General features: G+C 39.5%; 1 long non-coding RNA gene and 1 pseudogene across 1 annotated transcript; one reads left to right on the forward strand and one right to left on the reverse strand.

Annotated features, from left to right (window-relative positions):
- Positions 1-8,505: 8,505 nt before the first annotated feature.
- Positions 8,506-10,441, reverse strand: LOC118397750 (uncharacterized). Its single transcript, XR_004828475.2, has 5 exons — positions 10,330-10,441; positions 10,144-10,197; positions 9,865-9,914; positions 9,672-9,715; positions 8,506-8,849 (listed from the first exon to the last, which is right to left on the reverse strand). It is a non-coding gene; the product is annotated as an uncharacterized LOC118397750 (long non-coding RNA).
- On the forward strand, positions 8,606-15,704 carry LOC118397749 (ladderlectin-like; annotated as a pseudogene).
- The last annotated feature ends 3,862 nt before the right edge of the window (positions 15,705-19,566 follow it).

Below are 19,566 nucleotides of genomic sequence, written 5' to 3' on the forward strand. Positions count from 1 at the left end.
CTTGACAGTCCTGTTCTGTGAACTTGTGTGGCCTACCACTTCGTGTCTGAGCTGTTGTTGAACCTAGACGTTTCCATTTTCAATAACAGCACTTACAGTTAACCAGTGCAGCTCTAGCAGGGCAGAAATTTGATTAACTGACTTGTTGGAAAGGTGTCATGCTATGACGGTGCAATGTTCGAAAGTAACTGAGCTCTTCAGTAAGGCCATTCTACTGCCAATGTTTGTCTATGGAGATTGCATGGCTGTGTGCTCGATTTTATACACCTGTCAGCAACGGTGTGGCTGATATAGCCAAATCCATTCATTTGAAGGTGTGTCCACATACTTTTGTATACATAGTCTGTGTCCATTCATTATCATGAATAGTGTCTCCCAGGTCTGTTTTGTGTCATTGGGAAAAGTCTCTAATAACTCTTGATACAGTTTGGTAATCAACTTTAGAGGTTTGTCATACTGCCCTAAAATAAGTTCAATCTTGGACGTTTCTTGCGTGTCCAGTGTTTGCTGCACAGTAGAGAATAAAGTGTTGTATCTGCAAAAGTTCACTTCTGCGCTGTCACAGACTGTTTTTCCCTGGCTGCCTGACCCTGCAGGGACACCTGTCACCACCTGATCCTGCTAAGACATGATGACCATAATGTTGTGTACTGACTGAGCACCATGACAGTGAAGCCTGTAGTGCTGTTTAAAACGTAGGTAAGTAGGTAATTAACTAGGGAAACTGACAGATCAATAACGTTACATTGCTATACTGACTAATACACATACAGTGGGGCAAAAAAGTATTTAGTCAGCCACCAATTGTGCAAGTTCTCCCACTAAAAAAGATGAGGCCTGTAATTTATCATAGGTACACTTCAACTATGACAGACAAAATTAGAAAAAAAATCCAGAAAATCACATTGTAGGTTTTTGTTAATGAATTTATTTGCAAATTATGGTGGAAAATAAGTATTTGGTCACCTACAAACAAGCAAGATTTATTTTGGCTAGCTCTAGGTAATGGTACAGTGGTACATCATCAAACTGAATTATGTTGAAATGGGAGGGAAAATGTTACGAGAATTTAATTATCAATGTTCATAAACTTAAATGAATCTACTCAGTCTGCAACCCAGAGTTTGTAAGGTACTGGTTTAAATGAAACAGACAGAGTCCCAGTTTACAATAGTCAAAATGTTTATTCACGAGAGCGCTCTAAAATAAAAAATGCGAACACAATCTTTATAACACACACAAACAAGTTCAAATCTTAAACTACGCCTTGCTCAGACAGTTGGTGTTTTCCCACTACAGAGACACATTGTTTCTTTAATCTGCAACATGTTTCATAATTTTCTGCAAGCCTAACTGTTTCTCCCCTCCACGGGTGGAGACAGAATGTCCTGTAAGGAAACACAGTAGTACAACTTGTCTGCTCCTCTTATCATTTGTTTTCCACTTGCACCCTGCTTACATACTAAAAAGGAACAAAAGTTCTTGTTCTAATTCTGACTAAAGCTACACACATCATCAGATTATAGTTATATGATTTTAATAAATTTCATACAATTATATGGTTTCAGGGTGGAATATTATTGAGTCATTATCTTAACTTTACCTTAAATATATAAATCATATGAATTTATATTATATCAGAAAAAACGGATACAAAACATTTCCCTACACACAACAGCTGTTAGATACTGCGACCTGACAGTTAGCTAGCTATAGCTGAACTGGCTGTGGTAGCTACTTGCTAACTAACTAACTGCTAGTAGTTCATTCACTTCATTCAAGAGGGGATGAAAACATTAGCTAACAGTAACTGTCAAACAGAAGTTTCCTTGCCAGCTAGATCAGTCAACTAAAGAGTAGCCAGTTTCTGCTCTGCTTGTTTTTACAGCTCAGAGACATATCGCAACACAAACAGCAGCTGCCTCTAGATCTCTCCCGTGCTGTTCCTATACGACAGCCTTTCAGAAGCTTTCCCTTCACACAGCCTGTCCACACACCACTTTGTTTGGTCTGTCGTGGAAGGATCAGAATTTGTTGGTAACATTTGTAAGATGTTTAATATTCATCAAATGTGTGTAAGTTACTTCTCATCAGAATGATATTTTTGATAATACTGTGGCGAGGTTGCAGTTATCTGTTCTATGTCAAAACTAAGTTGCATGGGCCACAGAGAGGGGAGAGGTCATCATGTGTAAACATATCTTTTACTCCCTACCTTTTCTAGTGGGGAAAGAAGGGTTGCAGTGTCTGGAATCATTCTATGCTCCCTCTAATGTTGCTTTTATCTTAACCTATAGCCTCACCCTCCTCTCCGTGAGTTTGTCCAGGAGGTTGTATTTTGAGTTGGTTGTATCTAAATGACAATTTGATATATGCCTGTTGATATGGAGGATTTGGTTTATGGTTCTGGGGTTTGGGAAAGGAGACAAAGCTGAACGATGAATTATGTCTATGCTGTCTGACTATGTGCGTCTTTGCTATTAAAGGAACTCAGTTGCATTGTAAGGGGACTCTCAGAGAAATCACTGAGAAACACTGAATTTATCTGAGAGTCACAGGATTGTGATAGAGCTCATATAATTAAAGATGGACTTTTATAACTAACTCTGATGTGTGGTTTGCTCCCATGATTTGGTAAATAGAGGAAATTTCCACGACAGGTCCGAAATCCAGCCGGATGAAACCGGAAAACAGCCTTCCTGACTGCTGTGAGGCATCCGCATGGTCCTAAAGCACAGCTGTGCCGTGTTTTGTATCACATCTTACAAAAAAAAGATTGCCGTTTTGAAACTGCAGTAGCTACAGTCGAAGTCGGAAGTTTACACACACCTTAGCCAAATACATTTAAACTAAGTTTTTCACAATTCTTGACATTTAATCCTAGTAAGAATTCCCTGTCTTAGGTCAGTTAGGATCACCACAAAATGTTAAGAATGTGAAATGTCAGAATAATAGTAGAGAGAATAATTTATTTCAGCTTTTCTTTCATCACATTCCCAGTGGGTCAGAAGTTTACATGCACTCAATTAGTATTTGGTAGCATTGCCTTTAACTGGTTTAACTTGGGTCAAACGTTTAGGGTAGCCTTCCACAAGCTTCCCACAATATGATGGGTGAATTTTGGCCCATTCCTCCTGACAGAGCTGGTGTAACTGAGTCAGGTTTGTAGGCCTCCATGCTCGCACATGCTTTTTCAGTTCTGCCCACAAATTTTCTATGGGATTGAAGACAGGGCTTTGACCACTCCAATACCTTGACTTTGTTGTCCTTAAGCCATTTTGCCACAACTTTGGAAGTATGCTTGGGGTCATTGTCCATTTGGAAGACCCATTTGCGACCAAGCTTTAACTTCCTGACTGATATCTTGAGATGTTCCTTCAATATATCCATATAGTTTCCCTCCCTCATGATGCCACCTATTTTGTGAAGTGCACCAGTCCCTCCTGCAGAAAAGCACCCCCACACCATGATGCTGCCACCCCGTGCTTCATGTTTGGGATGTTGTTCTTCGGCTTGCAAGCCTCCCCCTTTTTCCTCCAGACATAACAATGGTCATTATGGCCAAACAGTTCTATTTTTGTTTCGTCAGACCAGAGGACATTTCTTCAAAATGTACAATCTTTGTCCCCATGTGCAGTTGCAAACTGTAGTCTGGCTTTTTTATGGTGGTTTTGGTGCAGCGGCTTCTTCCTTACTGACATAGCCTTTCAGGTTATGTCGATATAGGACTCGTTTTACTGTGGATATAGATACTTTTGTACCGGTTTCCTCCAGCATCTTCACAAGGTCCTTTGCTGTTGTTCAGGGATTAATTTGCACTTTTTGAACCAAAGTACGTTCATCTCTAGGAGACAGGATGCGTCTCCTTCCTGAGCTGAATGGCGGCTGCGTGGTCCCATGGTGTTTATACTTACATACTATTGTTTGTACAGATGAACGTGGTACCTTCAGGTGTTTGGAAATTGCTCCCAAGGATGAATCAGACTTGTGGAGGTCTACAATTATTTTTCTGAGGTCTTGGCTGATTTCTGTTGATTTTCCCATGATGTGAAGCAAAGAGACACTGAGCTGGAAGGTAGGCCTTGAAATACATCCACAGGTACACCTCCAATTGACTCAAATTATGTCAATTAGCCTATCAGAATATAATGTGTGTAATTATAATCAAGAATTAGAACAAAGACTGTGTTCCTTGGTAGAAACTAATGAAGTTATCGTCAGACTGGCTAGAATGCTGTGTTCCTTACTGGACATCTTATCTCTACACAGGGAGAGGAGAGACCTTGGGCTAGTAGTAAATTATTTAACAGGTGGTGGACGATGTGGGAAGGCTTCTGAACTATACTGCCATTGTGTGGAGGAAGGACAGTTTAAAACCTATGACGTCATTTTTAGTTTATAACCTGTTGTAAATTGTACCATGATCAGTACTCTCGGGATTAAACGCTATTGATTGACTTTGAGACTGGCCTCTGTCCATTTTATGCAAATAAGTATCTTACAAATTCTTAGGAATGGGCAGAGTGTTCTAATTTAATTGGTTAATAAACATATAGGAATCAAATTCCTTTAACAAAATTCAACTGTTGTATTTTGGACCCAGTAATTGCAGAATAACTGCAGTGTACTACAGTTGAACTGCAGTTATACTGCACTCTAATTGCAGTAAAAAAATATATATATATATTTTGGATAAAGTATTTGCAGCATACTGCAGTTATACTGCACTCTGACCACTATCTTTTTTGTAAGGGACAGTGCAATTATAAATCTTTGGGGGGGTGGGGGGTCATCCCCCCCCACATCTCCAGTGAAAGTTGCGCCCCTGGTGTAATGTGTATGTATGTGTGTTTGTTTTGTGTTGGTCTACTTGTGTGTTATGTGTATGTGGACGCATGTAGTGAATGTGTGTGGAGGTTCTTCCCTGCCCTCACCCCAATGGACATTTATCATACATCTAAAACCAAAAGCATTGTATTTGGCTCAAAGCCTTCTCTTAGACAGGCTGAACTCCTAGGAGAGACATTGGATGGTCAGTTAGCATGGTCAAGTCATATTGACAGAGTTGTTGAAAAGAAGGGGACAGTTATGTCTGTTGTAAAATATGTTCTGCGTTTTTGACACACAAGATCAACTGTACTCGTTCAGGCTCTGATCTTTTTAAGAAACATTTGTGTGTTGAAAATGCCAAACCACTTGTATAATCTCGTTGCATGCACTTCATACATATATACATAAATACCCCACCAGACACGCCATTATGGGTTTCTTCACTGTGGCCAAACCAAAAAGAGATATAATACATTCCTAAGTTATGTATAGAGTCATGTCCTAGTGGAATTCTCCGTCACCAGAGATTACTTGCAAAAAGCAAGTTTAGCTTCATAAAACATAATTTAACTGTACTGTATATATGAATATGTACAGTATATGAATATTGTGTAAACAGTATTTTAGTTGTCTCTTGTCCCCCCATCCCCAATATATGTTATTTATTTAGAATTTAATGTAATAATCTTATGTTCTTGTCTTTAACTGTTCTGTACTTTATGTATTTGTATGTTTTATGTGGACCCCAGGAAGTGTAGCTGCTGCATGTGCAGTAACTAATGGGGATCCTAATAAACAATGACTGACTGATGATGAGCTCATCAAATCATGGAAGCCAATGGTAAAGGCTTCTCTGAAGCCTTTTAACAAGTTAAACCCAACACAATGCTAGTTTGCATAGCAAATAATAATCACTCACAAAGGAAAGAATCATTCTTCCCGTGGTCTATTGACACATCATCACGCACATAACACAATCACTCCTCAAGACAGGGTGTGAGTTCCTGGCACATGTTGTGTGTGGGACCAGCCTCAAGGCAAACAAGAAAAAAGTGTTTGTTCATTTTAATGAAATGCCTTACCATTTAAGTTCATATGTGTATTTACTCAGTAAGAAAAGTCCATACCATTTTTTTTTTTACTAATATTGGAAATCACCTTTACTCTGTCATAAAATTGGTTTGGAGAGGTGCTTAATAATTAAGGCACCTCACTTTCCACACAGGCAATACCATGAGGCAACAAAAAAAACAAATGTACCCACAAGTCATTCCAAGTGACTTAGTGCTGCTTTCTCATGCTGCTGTTCCATGACTCATATTATAGGAATCAGTGCGGTTCGGTGCCGTTTATGATGAGGACCATTTTTGTTTTCATTAGCACGGCCTTATTTCTGTAACACCACGCATGTTGGATGACTGTCATTCATATTCCATTCACCCAGTTCAATGTAAAATTGATAGGTTTAGGCTACTAGATGATACTCCAATTTTCCCTATACCCATCAAGAGGTTGCTGCAACCTAGCCTATTTATGAATGTTTACAACGTAGGTGCACACAGGTCGAGAGAAAATATTGAGATGACAGTGACACATTCATACTGCCTTGCACAGTCTTGCCTGCGTCTAGCTTATCTAGAGTATAATCATTAGTCCAACAGTTGCAAACTAGAATTTCTATTGGATAAATTCCTGTATTTTTATCACCGTTTCATTTGCTTCCGTTTAAAAAACATTTTTCAACAGAATCGGTGGAATGAATGCACCCCTGATCATAGCAACCATGTTGTATTCATTCTAGCCTCTATGCACTCTCCTCCTCTCACCTTTACCTTCGTTTGTGGACTTCAATGTACAACACGTGACCAGGAGAAAAAACCTTTCCAAACCACATCATATCCGCCACACACAGCCTACATCGTTGTCACCATATTAGCTAAAGTAACGTCATAGTCAATATAGCTAATAGAAGTAACATGTTAGTAAACCCGCTACAATAATGCTGTAACGTTAAAGTGTATAGTCAGTAAGCAGTTACACCGGTGGCCATAAAATAAAACCAAAAGCTTACCTTGACTTGAAAGAGTTCCAGTGTTGTTGGTGTCACGCCCTGACCGTAGAGTGCCTTTTTATGTCTCTATTTGGTTTGGTCAGGGTGTGATTTGATTTGTTCGGCGTCATTTTGATTAATAAACAAAAATGTACGCTCACCACGCTGCACCTTGGTCCGCTCCTTTCAACAGCCGTGACAGTTGGATAATCATAGCCAGCTAGCTAACATAGCATCCCTCTGTTGGAGTGGGCTAAACTATCAAGATTCAATTGCTAGCTAAGGAAGTGGAACTGAAAATAAATCACACTCTCTTGCTTCTCCTTAATTTTTGAATAAATTAATTTGTTAAACTATTGTCTTTCTCTCACTGAGTCAACTACTCACCACATTGCAGTGCTAGCTAGCTGTAGCTTATGCTTTAAGTACTAGATTCATTCTCTGATCCTTTAATTGGGTGGACAACATGCCAGTTCATGCTGCAAGAGCTCTGATAGGTTAGAGGACGTCCCCTGGAAGTTGTCATAATTACTGTGTAAGTCTATGGAAGGGGGTGAGAACCATGAGCCTCCTAGGTTTTGTATTGAAGTCAATGTACCCAGAGGAGGACGGAAGCTAGCTGTCCTTCGGCTACACCATGGTGCTACCCTACAGAGTGTTGTTTAGGCTTCTGTAGACCATTGCAAACAGTGTGTTTTAATCAATTATTTGATGACGTGAATATATTTAGTATAGTTTTTCAATGCTTTACAATTTTTATGAAATTCACTGAGGATGGTCCTCCCCTTCCTCCTTTGAGGAGCCTCCACTGATAGGAATAACTTGTCAACAAATGCTACAGCAAGTGATTTTAAATTATCCTTTCAATTAAATAGAGGGTGTCTTTTGTTAAAACTGACACTTGAATGTGCTACGAGATTTGATTACACAAAACCTTCAAAGGTAATAGGGTGTCATAATAGGGTGCCATAATACCTAGCTAGCTATTTACATGGGATGCTCTATCAACCGAATAAACCAATTTTAGATCCAATAAAGAAATAAGTACATATTTCAAGTGTGTAAATAGAGCTTATCAATTCAAATGGATTTCTCACCTAGTTTGCTATGCTATTTTTGGAGAAGGGTCTATCTGCGGACGGCAGACTTTGGGTGTGTCGTGTAGTTTTTTTGTGTAATGACGATCAAGTGAGTATGTCATTGTCACGACTTCCACCGAAGTCGTTTCCTCTCCTTGTTCGGGGCGGTGTTCGGTAGTCGGCGTAACTGGTCTTCTAGCCATCGTCGATCCACTTTTCATTTTCCATTTGTTTTGTCTTGTTTTCCTACACACCTGGTTTCCATTTCCCTCATTAAGTGTTGTGCATTTAACCCTCTGTTCCCCCCATGTCCTTGTGTGGAATTGTTTGTTTGTAAGTTCTTGTGCACCATGTTACTGGTGAGTGCCGGGTTTTGTACCCATGTAGGTTTTTTTTTTATTGCCGTTGGTTTTGAAATTAAACTGCTCCAGCTATTACCTATTTCTGCTCTCCTGCGTCTGACTTCACTGCCACCAGTTCCGCAACCCTTACAGTCATGTAGAGACGTAATGCAACCGGTAAGTCCTCTCCTCAGTAAATAATCCATTTACTTTGCTGTTATTTTATTTTTTTCACTGAATTCTGATTGTTTCTGCCATTATTTTCCCCTGACTGTCTATCTAGTATTTAGGACCCCATCATCCCCATGGCGATGTCAACCATTTCTCTTCTGCTCTCTGCTGCCTTTGGTCTGAGTGGTGCAGCAGGCAAGACACTTGATGATGACTTTTTTGATTACTTTCTTGATGATGACATTTTTCGGATGTTTAATTTATTTTTGTTAGGTCTTATTTCAAATCCTTTGCTGGAGAAAGCCACAACCCCTTGACTTGGTGTGTGCATTTACCAAGTCTGCACCTGTTTTGAATTTGGCCAATCCATAATTGTTGCTGGAAAAGACAATGTGAAAAGAAAATGTCAGAGCCAGTACAGCTCGGATCGGCAAATGGTATATAACTAATGGAATTGTCCCATGAACATTGCAAAAGCAGCTTTCATTTATTGTGTTTTATTGTCTTTAACTGTACACTCCATAGTAGACTTTGAGCAGGCTTTGCATCTGGGTAAGTGTAACATATGATAAAATATTTGTCAGTAGATGAATCTGCAGTATGTCTGGGTAGACACCCCTCATAGGAAGAGGCTTCGCTTATCGAAATAAGAAGTGTGTGTGGGGGCAGTTGATTGTGAACAATGTTGCTGCGACTGGTCCATTTGAATTCCTGTCTGCCTGTCCTTCCAGGAGCTAAGGGGACAGAAAGCAGGAGCCAATGCCCCACAGGCTGGTTCCAATTTGGCTCACGCTGCATCGTGTTTGTCGATAATACAAGGACATGGCTCCTAGCAGATGTATCATGCTTATCCTCTACTATGAATTAAAGGGGAAGTTCAATTGAAATCAACTTACTTGGTTTGACGTTACCTTATAAGTGGTTGGCCTTTTAACAGGCACTGCATGCCTCATGTAAAATACTAAACCTCCCCTTATTGTTTAATTTACATTTTCTATTAGCTTGGAATATTTATTTCATGTGTGGAGTCAGGCTTCCGGTGTATTGGAACCCACAGGACATGGTTTAAGACAGAGATAAACGAATATCTCTAAGTGCATGTTTCAAATAGCAGTGACTGACTCACTGGTGGGGGTCACAAGCAAAACAAAACAACTATAGACATGTTTCACTGGCAAACATTAATATCCGCTCACGTACCAGAGGCAATGTCTGCTCAAAGTCCATCATCTCCTCAAGGCTTTCTACAGTGAAACACAAAGGGATGCATTCAATCATAGCTCTCAGTAGCAATATTTACACAGCATTTCTGTTTGATCGCTGCTCCTCTTTTAACACGAACACCTCTTACTGGAAGCATCTAGTGAAGGGAGTGTTCCTGGTAAAGACTTACCAAGAGGTGGGTTCTGTTTAAAGGTGTTTCCCTCATCATCCATATCCTCACTGAAATGGAAACATATGGAGGGAAAGACATGGGAAGCTCATTTTGTCCATTCTGCCACTACTCGGTATTCCCTGATAAATAACACACTCACTTAGAGGAATTATGTTCCATATTAGTCTCCAGAAAGGGTTCCGTAAAAGGATAGGTATGAATAAACATGCCAGTTATGTAAAAGATGACTTTCAATAATGTCTGCAGGGCCATCTAGACTTATGTACACACACTTACCAATAGGGGGGGTTTGCTCCATGTTTCCCTCCAATAAAGGTTCTGAAACAAGAACTGTCACACAATAAAAGAGTGAAGGTAGGGCCTCCTGGATAACAGAACACATCATCAATGGATCTGTCTGAAGTTAGAAAAGTGTCAATATTTTGTCAACTAGTGGAGTAAGCATGATACTGTGTGTCTTACTGTGTGTCTTACTGTGTGTCTTGCCTGCTGCGCTACTCAGAGCAACGGCCGCACAGAGCAGAAGAGATATGGTCAACATTGCCATGCTGCCGCTGATGACAAATGGGCTTCTGAAAACAAGACATTAAAATACATTTCTGAGAAAGAACTCACTGAAAAGGAGATCAAAACAGCAACACAGAGTGTCGAAGGTGAGAAGAGGACATTAGCCACTAGAGTCAACCACAAGTTAGTTCTGTTCAGATGGAGAAACAAGAGCACTTTTGTGCTGTTAGCTCACATGGCCACAAGGAAACGATCAGACTTTTCTTTTACTTGGTATTGTATATTTTTGGCATGTTTTTTCCCTGCACCATAGATTTAAAACGTGAGCCGGTTATTTGTTATTTTGGAATTGTTCCTCGCTGTCTGCCAGATCAGGATGGAATATCAATAAAGATGAAAAAAAAACAAGCACTTTATCTTTTAGTCATCTCTTTCATCTTTGTGAAATTAGGTTGAATTGCAATATCCAATCAAGAGCTGCCTAAATCATGTTACACAGTGTCGCGTTTGGGAGTTCTAAAACAAATGAATTAGCTGTAGGGATTAGAGGTGGGTTGAATGGGAATGCATACACCGATACATCATGTGCACAGTTTGTGTTGTTCGATTACAAGTCAGTTGAATGGAAATGTACACAGAGTCATGTGGATGTGTATGTGTGGGTGTTTTCAGGAATCCTGTCACCTGACTAAAGATACAGTGCTTGTTTTGATCTCTGTCAAGGGTTCACGTTTTAGCAACAATCTCAAGGTACACCAATAAACCCAACCTATGGTGCAAAAACAAAAACATGCCATACATACAGTGCATTCAGAATGTATTCAGACCCCTTGACTTTCTCCACACTTTGTTACGTTACAGCCTTACTCTAAAATGGATTAAATTGTTTGTTTTCCTCATCAATCTACACACAATACCTTTAAAAAAAAATGTCAATGTATTTTTGCAAATGTACAAAACAATTCAATATCACAATAACATAAGTATTCAGACTCTAAGGTAGAAAAGTACACGCTTATGTTTAAACACTGTTTATGCATCGAATAGCTTTGATTAGTACTCTCTCATCTGTGTCTGTGGGACTGAGTTGGACCTCTGCAGCTTAACGCTGGCAGTTGATTTATGATGGCTTTAGTGATAAAAACCGACAGCCGGCATTCCATTGAATGATTCCTGTCTGAAATGCTGGCCTGTCTGCCAGTGCCAGGGGAACCTTCCCTCCAGTTTCTCTCCCACATGCAGATGAACACTGGACTTCAGAAATTGTGAGGAGGACCCAGTGTTCCATGTTGCGTTAGTATCTGTGTGTTAAGAAGTGCGAAACTGAGAAGATAACCCTGTATCAACAAACAGTAAATCACCTACAGACAGAAACCTGGCGCAGTGTAAATCTTGCTGTCTGCTGCTTGATAGCACAATGTACCTTTGTGTAATTCTACACATCTGTTGTTTGTCATGAACATTCAGAAGGATATACTTTGCTATAAAGAGCTGCAACCCAAATCTGCTCGTGGGTTCTCAGCAACCAGCTCCATTATTGCAATAATTAATAATGAAGTTTGAAATCTAAAAGTCTCTCTCCTTTGGTTAGAAATATTCCACAACAACTCTTTAGTCAGTACTTTGTTGAAGCACTTTTGGCCGCAATATCAGCCTCGAGTCATCTTGGATATGACGCTACAAGCATAGCACACTTGTATTTGGGGAGTTTCTCCCATTCTTCTCTGCAGATCCTCTCAAGCTCTGTCAGGTTTCTGTACTTTGCTCTGTTAATCTTTCCCTCAATCCTGACTAGTCTCCCAGTCCCTTCCGCTGAAAACATCCCCACAGCATGATGCTGCCACTACCATGCTTCACCGTAGGGATGTTGCCAGGTTTCCTCCAATATTGGTTTCATCAGACCAGAGAATCTTGTTTCTCGTGGTCTGAGTCCATTAGGTGCCTTTTGGCAAACTCAAAGCGGGCTGTGATGTGTATTTTACTGAGGAGTGGCTTCCATCTGGCCACTGTACCATAAAGGCCTGATTGGTGGAGTTCTGCAGAGATGGTTGTCCTTCTGGAAGTTTCTCCCATCTCCACAGACGAATTCTGGAGCTCTGTCAGAGTGGTCATCGGGTTATTGGTCACCTCCCTGACCAAGGCCCTTCTCCCCCCGATTGCTCAGTTTGGCCAGCTCTAGGAAGAGTCTTGGTGGTTTCAAAGTTCCCCATATAAGAATGATGGAAGCCACTGTGTTCTTGGGGACCTTCAATGCTGCAGACATTTTTTGGTACCCTTCCCCAGATCTGTGCCTCAACACAACCCTGTCTCAGAGTTCTACAGACAAGTCCTCTTACCTTTTTGCTCTGACATGCACTGCCAACTGTGGGACCTTATATGGACAGGTTTGTGCCTTTCCAAATCATGTCCAATCAATTGAATTTACCACAGGTGGACTCCAATCAAGTTGTAGAAACGTCTCAAGGATGATCAATGGAAACAGGAAGCACCTGAGCTCAATTTTGAGTCTCATAGCAAAGGGTCTGAATAAGTATGTAAATAAGGTATATCTGTTTTTTATTTTGAATACATTAGCAAAGAAAAATAAAACATGTTTCTACTTTGTCATTATGGAGTATTGTGTGTCGATTGATGAGGATTTTTATTTTATTTATTACCCATTTTAGAATAAGTCTGTAACGTAACAAAATGTGGAAAAAGTCCAGGGGTCTGAATACTTTCCGAAAGCACTCTATATTTATACTCCGGACACCGACATTGCTCATCCTAATATTGATATATTTCTTGATTCCATTCTTTTACTTTTAGATTTGTGTGTATTGTTGTGAGTTGTTTGATACTACTGCACTGTTGGAGCTAGGAACACAAGCATTTCGCTACACCCGCAATACCAACTGCTAAATATGTCTATGCGGCCAATAAAATGTGATTTGATTTGAAAAATAAATATTCATATTATTAAATACAACATATAAAGTGTTGATCCCATGTTTTATGAGCTGAAATAAAAGATCCCAGAAATGTTCCATACGCACAAAAACCTTATTTCTCTCAAATTTTGTGCACAAATTTGTTTACTTCCTTGTTAGTGAGCATTTCTCCTTTGCCAAGATAATCCATCCACCTGACAGGTATGGCATATCAAGAAGCTGGTTAAACAGCATGATCATTACACAGGTGCACCTTGTGCTGGGGACAATAAAAAGCCACTCTAAAATGTGCAGTTTTGTCACACAACACAATGCCACAGGTGTCTGGGTTTTCTGCATGTTTTTTTTTTTTTTTTTTGCCTGTACGGGAGAGCAGGGCAACTTTTTAATCAGTCCGCTGTACTTGCTCAATAAATGCTGCATGTGTATTTTCTTCCTATTGTTGAATCTCTGCCCCAATATAGTAGGCAATCACATTTAACAACTCTCACAAACATGATACTTTGTACCGTGTTCAACTGATATGGAGTTACAGGAAATGTGTTTCCTTGTGGCCATATGAGCCAACAGTATAAAAGTGCTCCCTGTTGCTTGACTAAAGAGAAGCGACAGCGATAACCTGGTATTCACTTTGACACTTTCTGACAGGAAACAGTGTATCCGATTAGTCCACCTATTCTACTCCATTAAACTTTGAGGGAATCATCAGTTCATCACTAAGTGCTGTTTTTAACAACAAAGGGATCTCGTCACCATGGCAATGTTTACCATTTCCCTGCTTCTCTGTGCTGCATTTGCTCTGAGCGGTGCAACAGGTAAGACACACAGTAAACCAAGAAAATACACGTCATCCTCATACAGAAATGATAGAGCTCACATGATTTACTTGAAAATGGAATCTCTTTTCTTCAGAGGTTACAACTGTCATGGAAAACCACATGGAACAGAGCTCACCTGCTGGTAAGTGCTTGATGATGTTACGCCGTCTTCAATGAATGAGCAACTTGTAATAGCTTTTGAAAGTGTGGAACTACAACACTGATTGTTGAAACCTGGTGCATGAAGAAATCCGATTTCCTTCCTCTACATAAGCCAGTTGATCAACACAGTGCTTTCAGTTTTGTAAGTTGGTAATGTTAGGCTTCAATGAGTTTGTTCTGATCATATCTTGTCTCATTCAGAGGTGGTGAAGGCGGAGAGGTAGAGCAGGGACTCTTGCCCACCTGGCTGGCTCAAGTACGGGGCACAGTGTTTCATGTTTGTGCGTTCCGGCAAGACGTGGATGAATGCTGAGGTGCATTTTAACCTGTTGCACCCTTGACATTTTTTGGCTTTAGACATATTACACTGATAATATAGGTATACACCAGGTATCACCGATCACAGTGCTGTAGTTCCACACTGGATTATACATTGAAAAGCGTCCATGTGGCAAGAACACAAGTATGTTTAAAAAAAAACGTCCATTATAGAATCTAAGTGATATTATATTCTGTCCTCCGTTCCTATCCTCTCTCTCTCTAGCGGTACTGTGTGCACTTCGGAGCAAACCTTGCATCCATCCACAGCTCTGAAGAGTATCATTTCGTGCAAGAGTTGATCATACTACAGACAGAAGACTTTACCCTTAGCCTGGATTGGAGGATTTGACACTGTTCAGGTAGAGTGATCATCAACGAAGTCAGATCTAAGTTTGGGAAATCTTAAAAACAGTATTCTACTGTAGGCCTACATTAGAGCATGTTTACCTATGTATTATCTACTGGCAACAATTTGATTGTTTTGTATTCTATGGTTATGTTTCTTTGACACTGAGACCACTTCTTCCCCACAGAACCGAGTGTGGCTCTGGAGTGACGGCTCCAGATTTGACTACAGGAACTGGCTCACAGGAGAACCCAATAATGTCGGTGGCAGAGAGCCATGCATGATGATGAACTATGGAGGTACAGTAATCAAACTCTTATCCCAATATCCTTAAATGACATTGAGCTTCATTTATGTGTGTTTAGAAAAACATGTCTGACAAGGAAATGTAAATGTCTGTTTTGAGTCCGTTTCCGTGCAGCAGCAGTACAAACTTTAGGATGTTTTCTGCCAGTCTACCTCATGCACTCGCAATCAAGTGGAGAGCTAATTGGCGTTCCTTGTTTCCTCTTTAGGTGAAAAACGCTGGAATGATGTTCAATGTGGATCTATATTTCCATCTGTGTGCTCCAAAAGGATGTGTTAAATCTGCCATCATAACATCAACTGAACCACTTTTTTTGTCATTAAAACTGTACAGTATTATTGAAGAATGTAAATATATGGTAGGCCTATAGTTTTTGTGAATCATAGTCGAGCATGAGATTTAACTGAAGGGGGATTTTCTATCATGTAAATAGGCTGTCGTCAAATTTTTTTCAATGATGCTAATCATGTAAAATGTCATAGTGAAGTTTTGCTACTAATAAATAATATCCCTAATATTTTGTGTAGATGTTGTCAGTGCATTGCATCACCAATGATTTACCGTTCCTAGGCTTAGCTTGATGTACAACAATAAACACAGCATTTACACACTTAAATATATTTTATACAGAAACCACTCTGCCCTAATATCAGTTTGTGACAAAACAAGCAGGTACAGTGTAGTGCAGTGGTCACCAACCTTATCTGAGTCAAGATCCCTTTCTGAGTCAAAATGCAAGCTGAGATCTACCGCTCAGATTACTTAAAAAACATAAGCCTATGCAACATTAACATATTAAAAACAGTTCTGTAACAATGAGGTTTGTGCAGCAGGCTATAGGCCCAAAACATTATCACTGCATATTGGCTATGCTTGAATTGCCCTGCCAATCTTGTTCTTCTCAGACCATTTTTAGACCACATTTTAGGTATATGATCACACTGGTAATAGATCATTCGTTGTATTCCTTTTGAGGCACAGCTAAGTGAGCATAATAATTTTATTTTTTTACTTTACTGCATCTGATGATCAGTGAGGGCAGGGAGGGAGGCTACCTCTCACCCGACTCATCATCCCTCCTCTCTACACTAAGAAAAGGGGACAATCTTCCAGCTGATGGAGAAACTTAAGTCGCTCTGCATTATTTCTGCCTCGTGCACCAATTCATGTTACTCCTAAGTAGGGCTGTTGAGGTGACTGTATTACCGCCACACCCGCTGTCACAAGTCATGAAGGCAGTCAAATTCCACGTGACCGTTTAGTCAAGGTAATTAGGCTTCTTCAAGCTCTGATGCTGCTGCTGGTCATTAGTTGCCTACCAAACTTGCGAACTGCCTGGTACTCAGCACTATATTGTCCCTATAATCCCTCTGACATCAAATGTAATCGGAAAAAATCTAATCAAACACTTCATGAGAGCCCATGAGCTCAGGTTGCGCAATATTTCTATAGGCTATGCAATTGTGCGAGAAAACAGTGATGGGATCCTCCTCCTTTTAGTAGAGGCCATCAGCTTTCTATAGGCTAGGCCTACTATATTTATTTCTGAACTGTTTTAGTATTAAGCATATTGCTTACATTTACAACAGGAGTATAGCCTACCTTGCTGGCATGAAAATGAACCACTGGAAAAGCATCCTCCATTCGCTATTTAAGTGCATATATTACATGTATTTTTCCCCTTGCCCCTGTTTCGACACAGGTAAATGATAATAGTCCATTCTAAATATAAAACAAATTTCACACATATATTATTTAGTATATGTAAAGACAAGATGAAATTAAGAATAGTCTGATGGATGACAATATTAGCCTATCACTTGTGAATTATATACTATCACTTGTGAATGATGCCCAGCATAAGAAACAATGCCTTTTTTTTGCAACCTTTTCAAAATCATAGTCGCACACTTAATGTAGCCTAGCCCATACGTCTATATGTTTTGCTAAGGTTTGTATCACAACTAAAGTGGCCAAATAACATGTTAAAATTAAGCACATTAATCTGCTTTACAACGGGTGTAGAGCCTAACTGGCATACATAAGCAGCACGAGTTTCAAGTTTGGGGAAGATCATTTTTACCATAACAATGCACCTTTATAATTAAAGCATTACATGCATAATTTCATTTGCAGTCACTTTTGATAATGGTGTTTTCAAGTTAATGGAACATTTGCACTTATAGCTTACTGCCATGTGCGCATTGCTTCGCTTCTAATGTGAAGAAATAACCTAATAGTCAATCAACATTATAAGCTAATCGTTTCGATCTGTTGCGTCAGCCACAATGCTTGAAAAAGGTTTTTTGATGCTAGTGGTTGTATTCATTTGGGATCTATTGCATCCCACAACGGTCCCAGACTATGTTTGGGATATTTATTTCACGCACAGATTAGAATAGGTTGACGTTTGTACTATAGGGGATAGTAGATTGACATAGGCTAGTGCTTTTGCTGTTCGTTAGACCTTTTCATCTGGTTGGCTGACGAAAAGTAAATGTGGACAGTTCTCAAAAGCAGAGCTCATGCCTTTTAAGCAACTTTTTAAAAAAAATCATCATTAGAGTCGCATCATGAGGCCTTACAATGTATTAAACATCTAAACGTATAGCCCAATGTTTGTAGAACAACTAAAGTTACATTAATAACTCTAAATTAAGCATATAGGAATACCTATTTCTTTGTTAACCGCTCAACACAAATAGCCGCATGTGCGCGCTCCCTCAAATCGTTTGGAGAAAATATCCTTTCTATTTTATTCAGCTTTTTCAATTGTATTCTTCATACTATAAAATAATGCCACTGAATTCTAAGCAAATCTTGCCTGCTAGCCAGATCAGGACCTAACATAAGGAAAACTCAGAGTATGCTATACTGTTCTTCTGAAATAGACTACATTTCCTTCATTTTATGCTTCTTTAGACCTGTCTAAAATAAATACTGAATTTATTGTGACGTTGTAGGCTATATTACATGGATTAATTAGCAAGGAAACTGCGCAGGTGCAAGGTAACTGTGCAGACAGTTATCTGATTGGCCAGCAGTAGGCCTATAAGTGCACTTGATTTGCTCTCTGGGTGTTAATTTATACATTATATTATTCAATAGAATAAATGGTTCAGTAGTGAAATTACCATTATTCCCAGATCCCTGACTGTAGTCTACCCATCAACTCAAGATGGAACTTTGTAGCCATTCACTGATTGTTATAATATACTGGAAAATTCACCTGAGCTGAGCTCCATAGACTGGTCTTTCCTGGCTGTCTGACCCTGCTGGGACACCTGTCCCCATCTGATCCTGTTAAAACTTCTTTGGGATTGGTGTCCCATCCACGGGACGGTTGAGCTAATGTAGACTAATGCGATTAACATGAGGTTGTAAATTACAAGAACATTTCCCAGGACATAGACATATCTGATATTGGCAGAAAGCTTAAATTCTTGTTAATCTACTGCACTGTCCAATTTACAGTAGCTGTTACAGTGAAATAATACCATGCTATTGTTTGAGGAGAGTGCACAGTTTTGAACATGAAAAGTTATTAATAAACAAATGAGGCACATTTGGGAAGTCTTGACAAAAAGAAATGACAGAAATGCAATGGTTAATTGGATCAGTCTAAAACTTTGCACATCTAGTGCCAAAATCTAAATTGCACCTGGGCTAGAATAATTTATTATGGCCTTTCTCTTGCATTTCAAAGATGATGGTACCATTTTTTTTTAACAAAATAAGTTTTTTTCTTTCTTTGTATTATCTTTGACCATTTCTTTGTATTATCTTTTACCAGATCTATTGTGTTATATTCTCCTACATTCCTTTCATATTTCCACAAACTTCAAAGTGTTTAATTTCAAATGATACCAAGGATATGTATATCCTTGCTTCAGGGCCTGAGCTACAGGCAGTTAGATTTGGGTAAGTCATTTTAGGCAAAAAAAATGAAAAAAGGGGCAGATCCTTAAGTGGTTTTAAGACATGATGAGCATAGTGCTGTGTACTGACTGTGCACCATGACAGTGAAGCCTGTAGAGCTGTTTATACCGTGTCAATTAGTAGGGAATTAGATAGGGAAACTGACAGACCAATAAAGTTATATTGCTATACTGACTGATTGTGGCCAAAATAACATCTAATATTATCCAACTTTTGGTAACTCCAATGGTACATCAACTGGCGAAAACAAGACAAGTTAATTTACTTCTGTTGAAACTGGACAAAATAAAGGCTACAAAACATTTCCATACAGACAACAGATGTCAGATACTGCTACCTGACAGATAGCCGGAGGCTAGAGCTGAACTG

Source organism: Oncorhynchus keta, chromosome 19, assembly GCF_023373465.1.
Source record: "Oncorhynchus keta strain PuntledgeMale-10-30-2019 chromosome 19, Oket_V2, whole genome shotgun sequence".
Taxonomy (NCBI): Eukaryota; Metazoa; Chordata; class Actinopteri; order Salmoniformes; family Salmonidae; genus Oncorhynchus; species Oncorhynchus keta.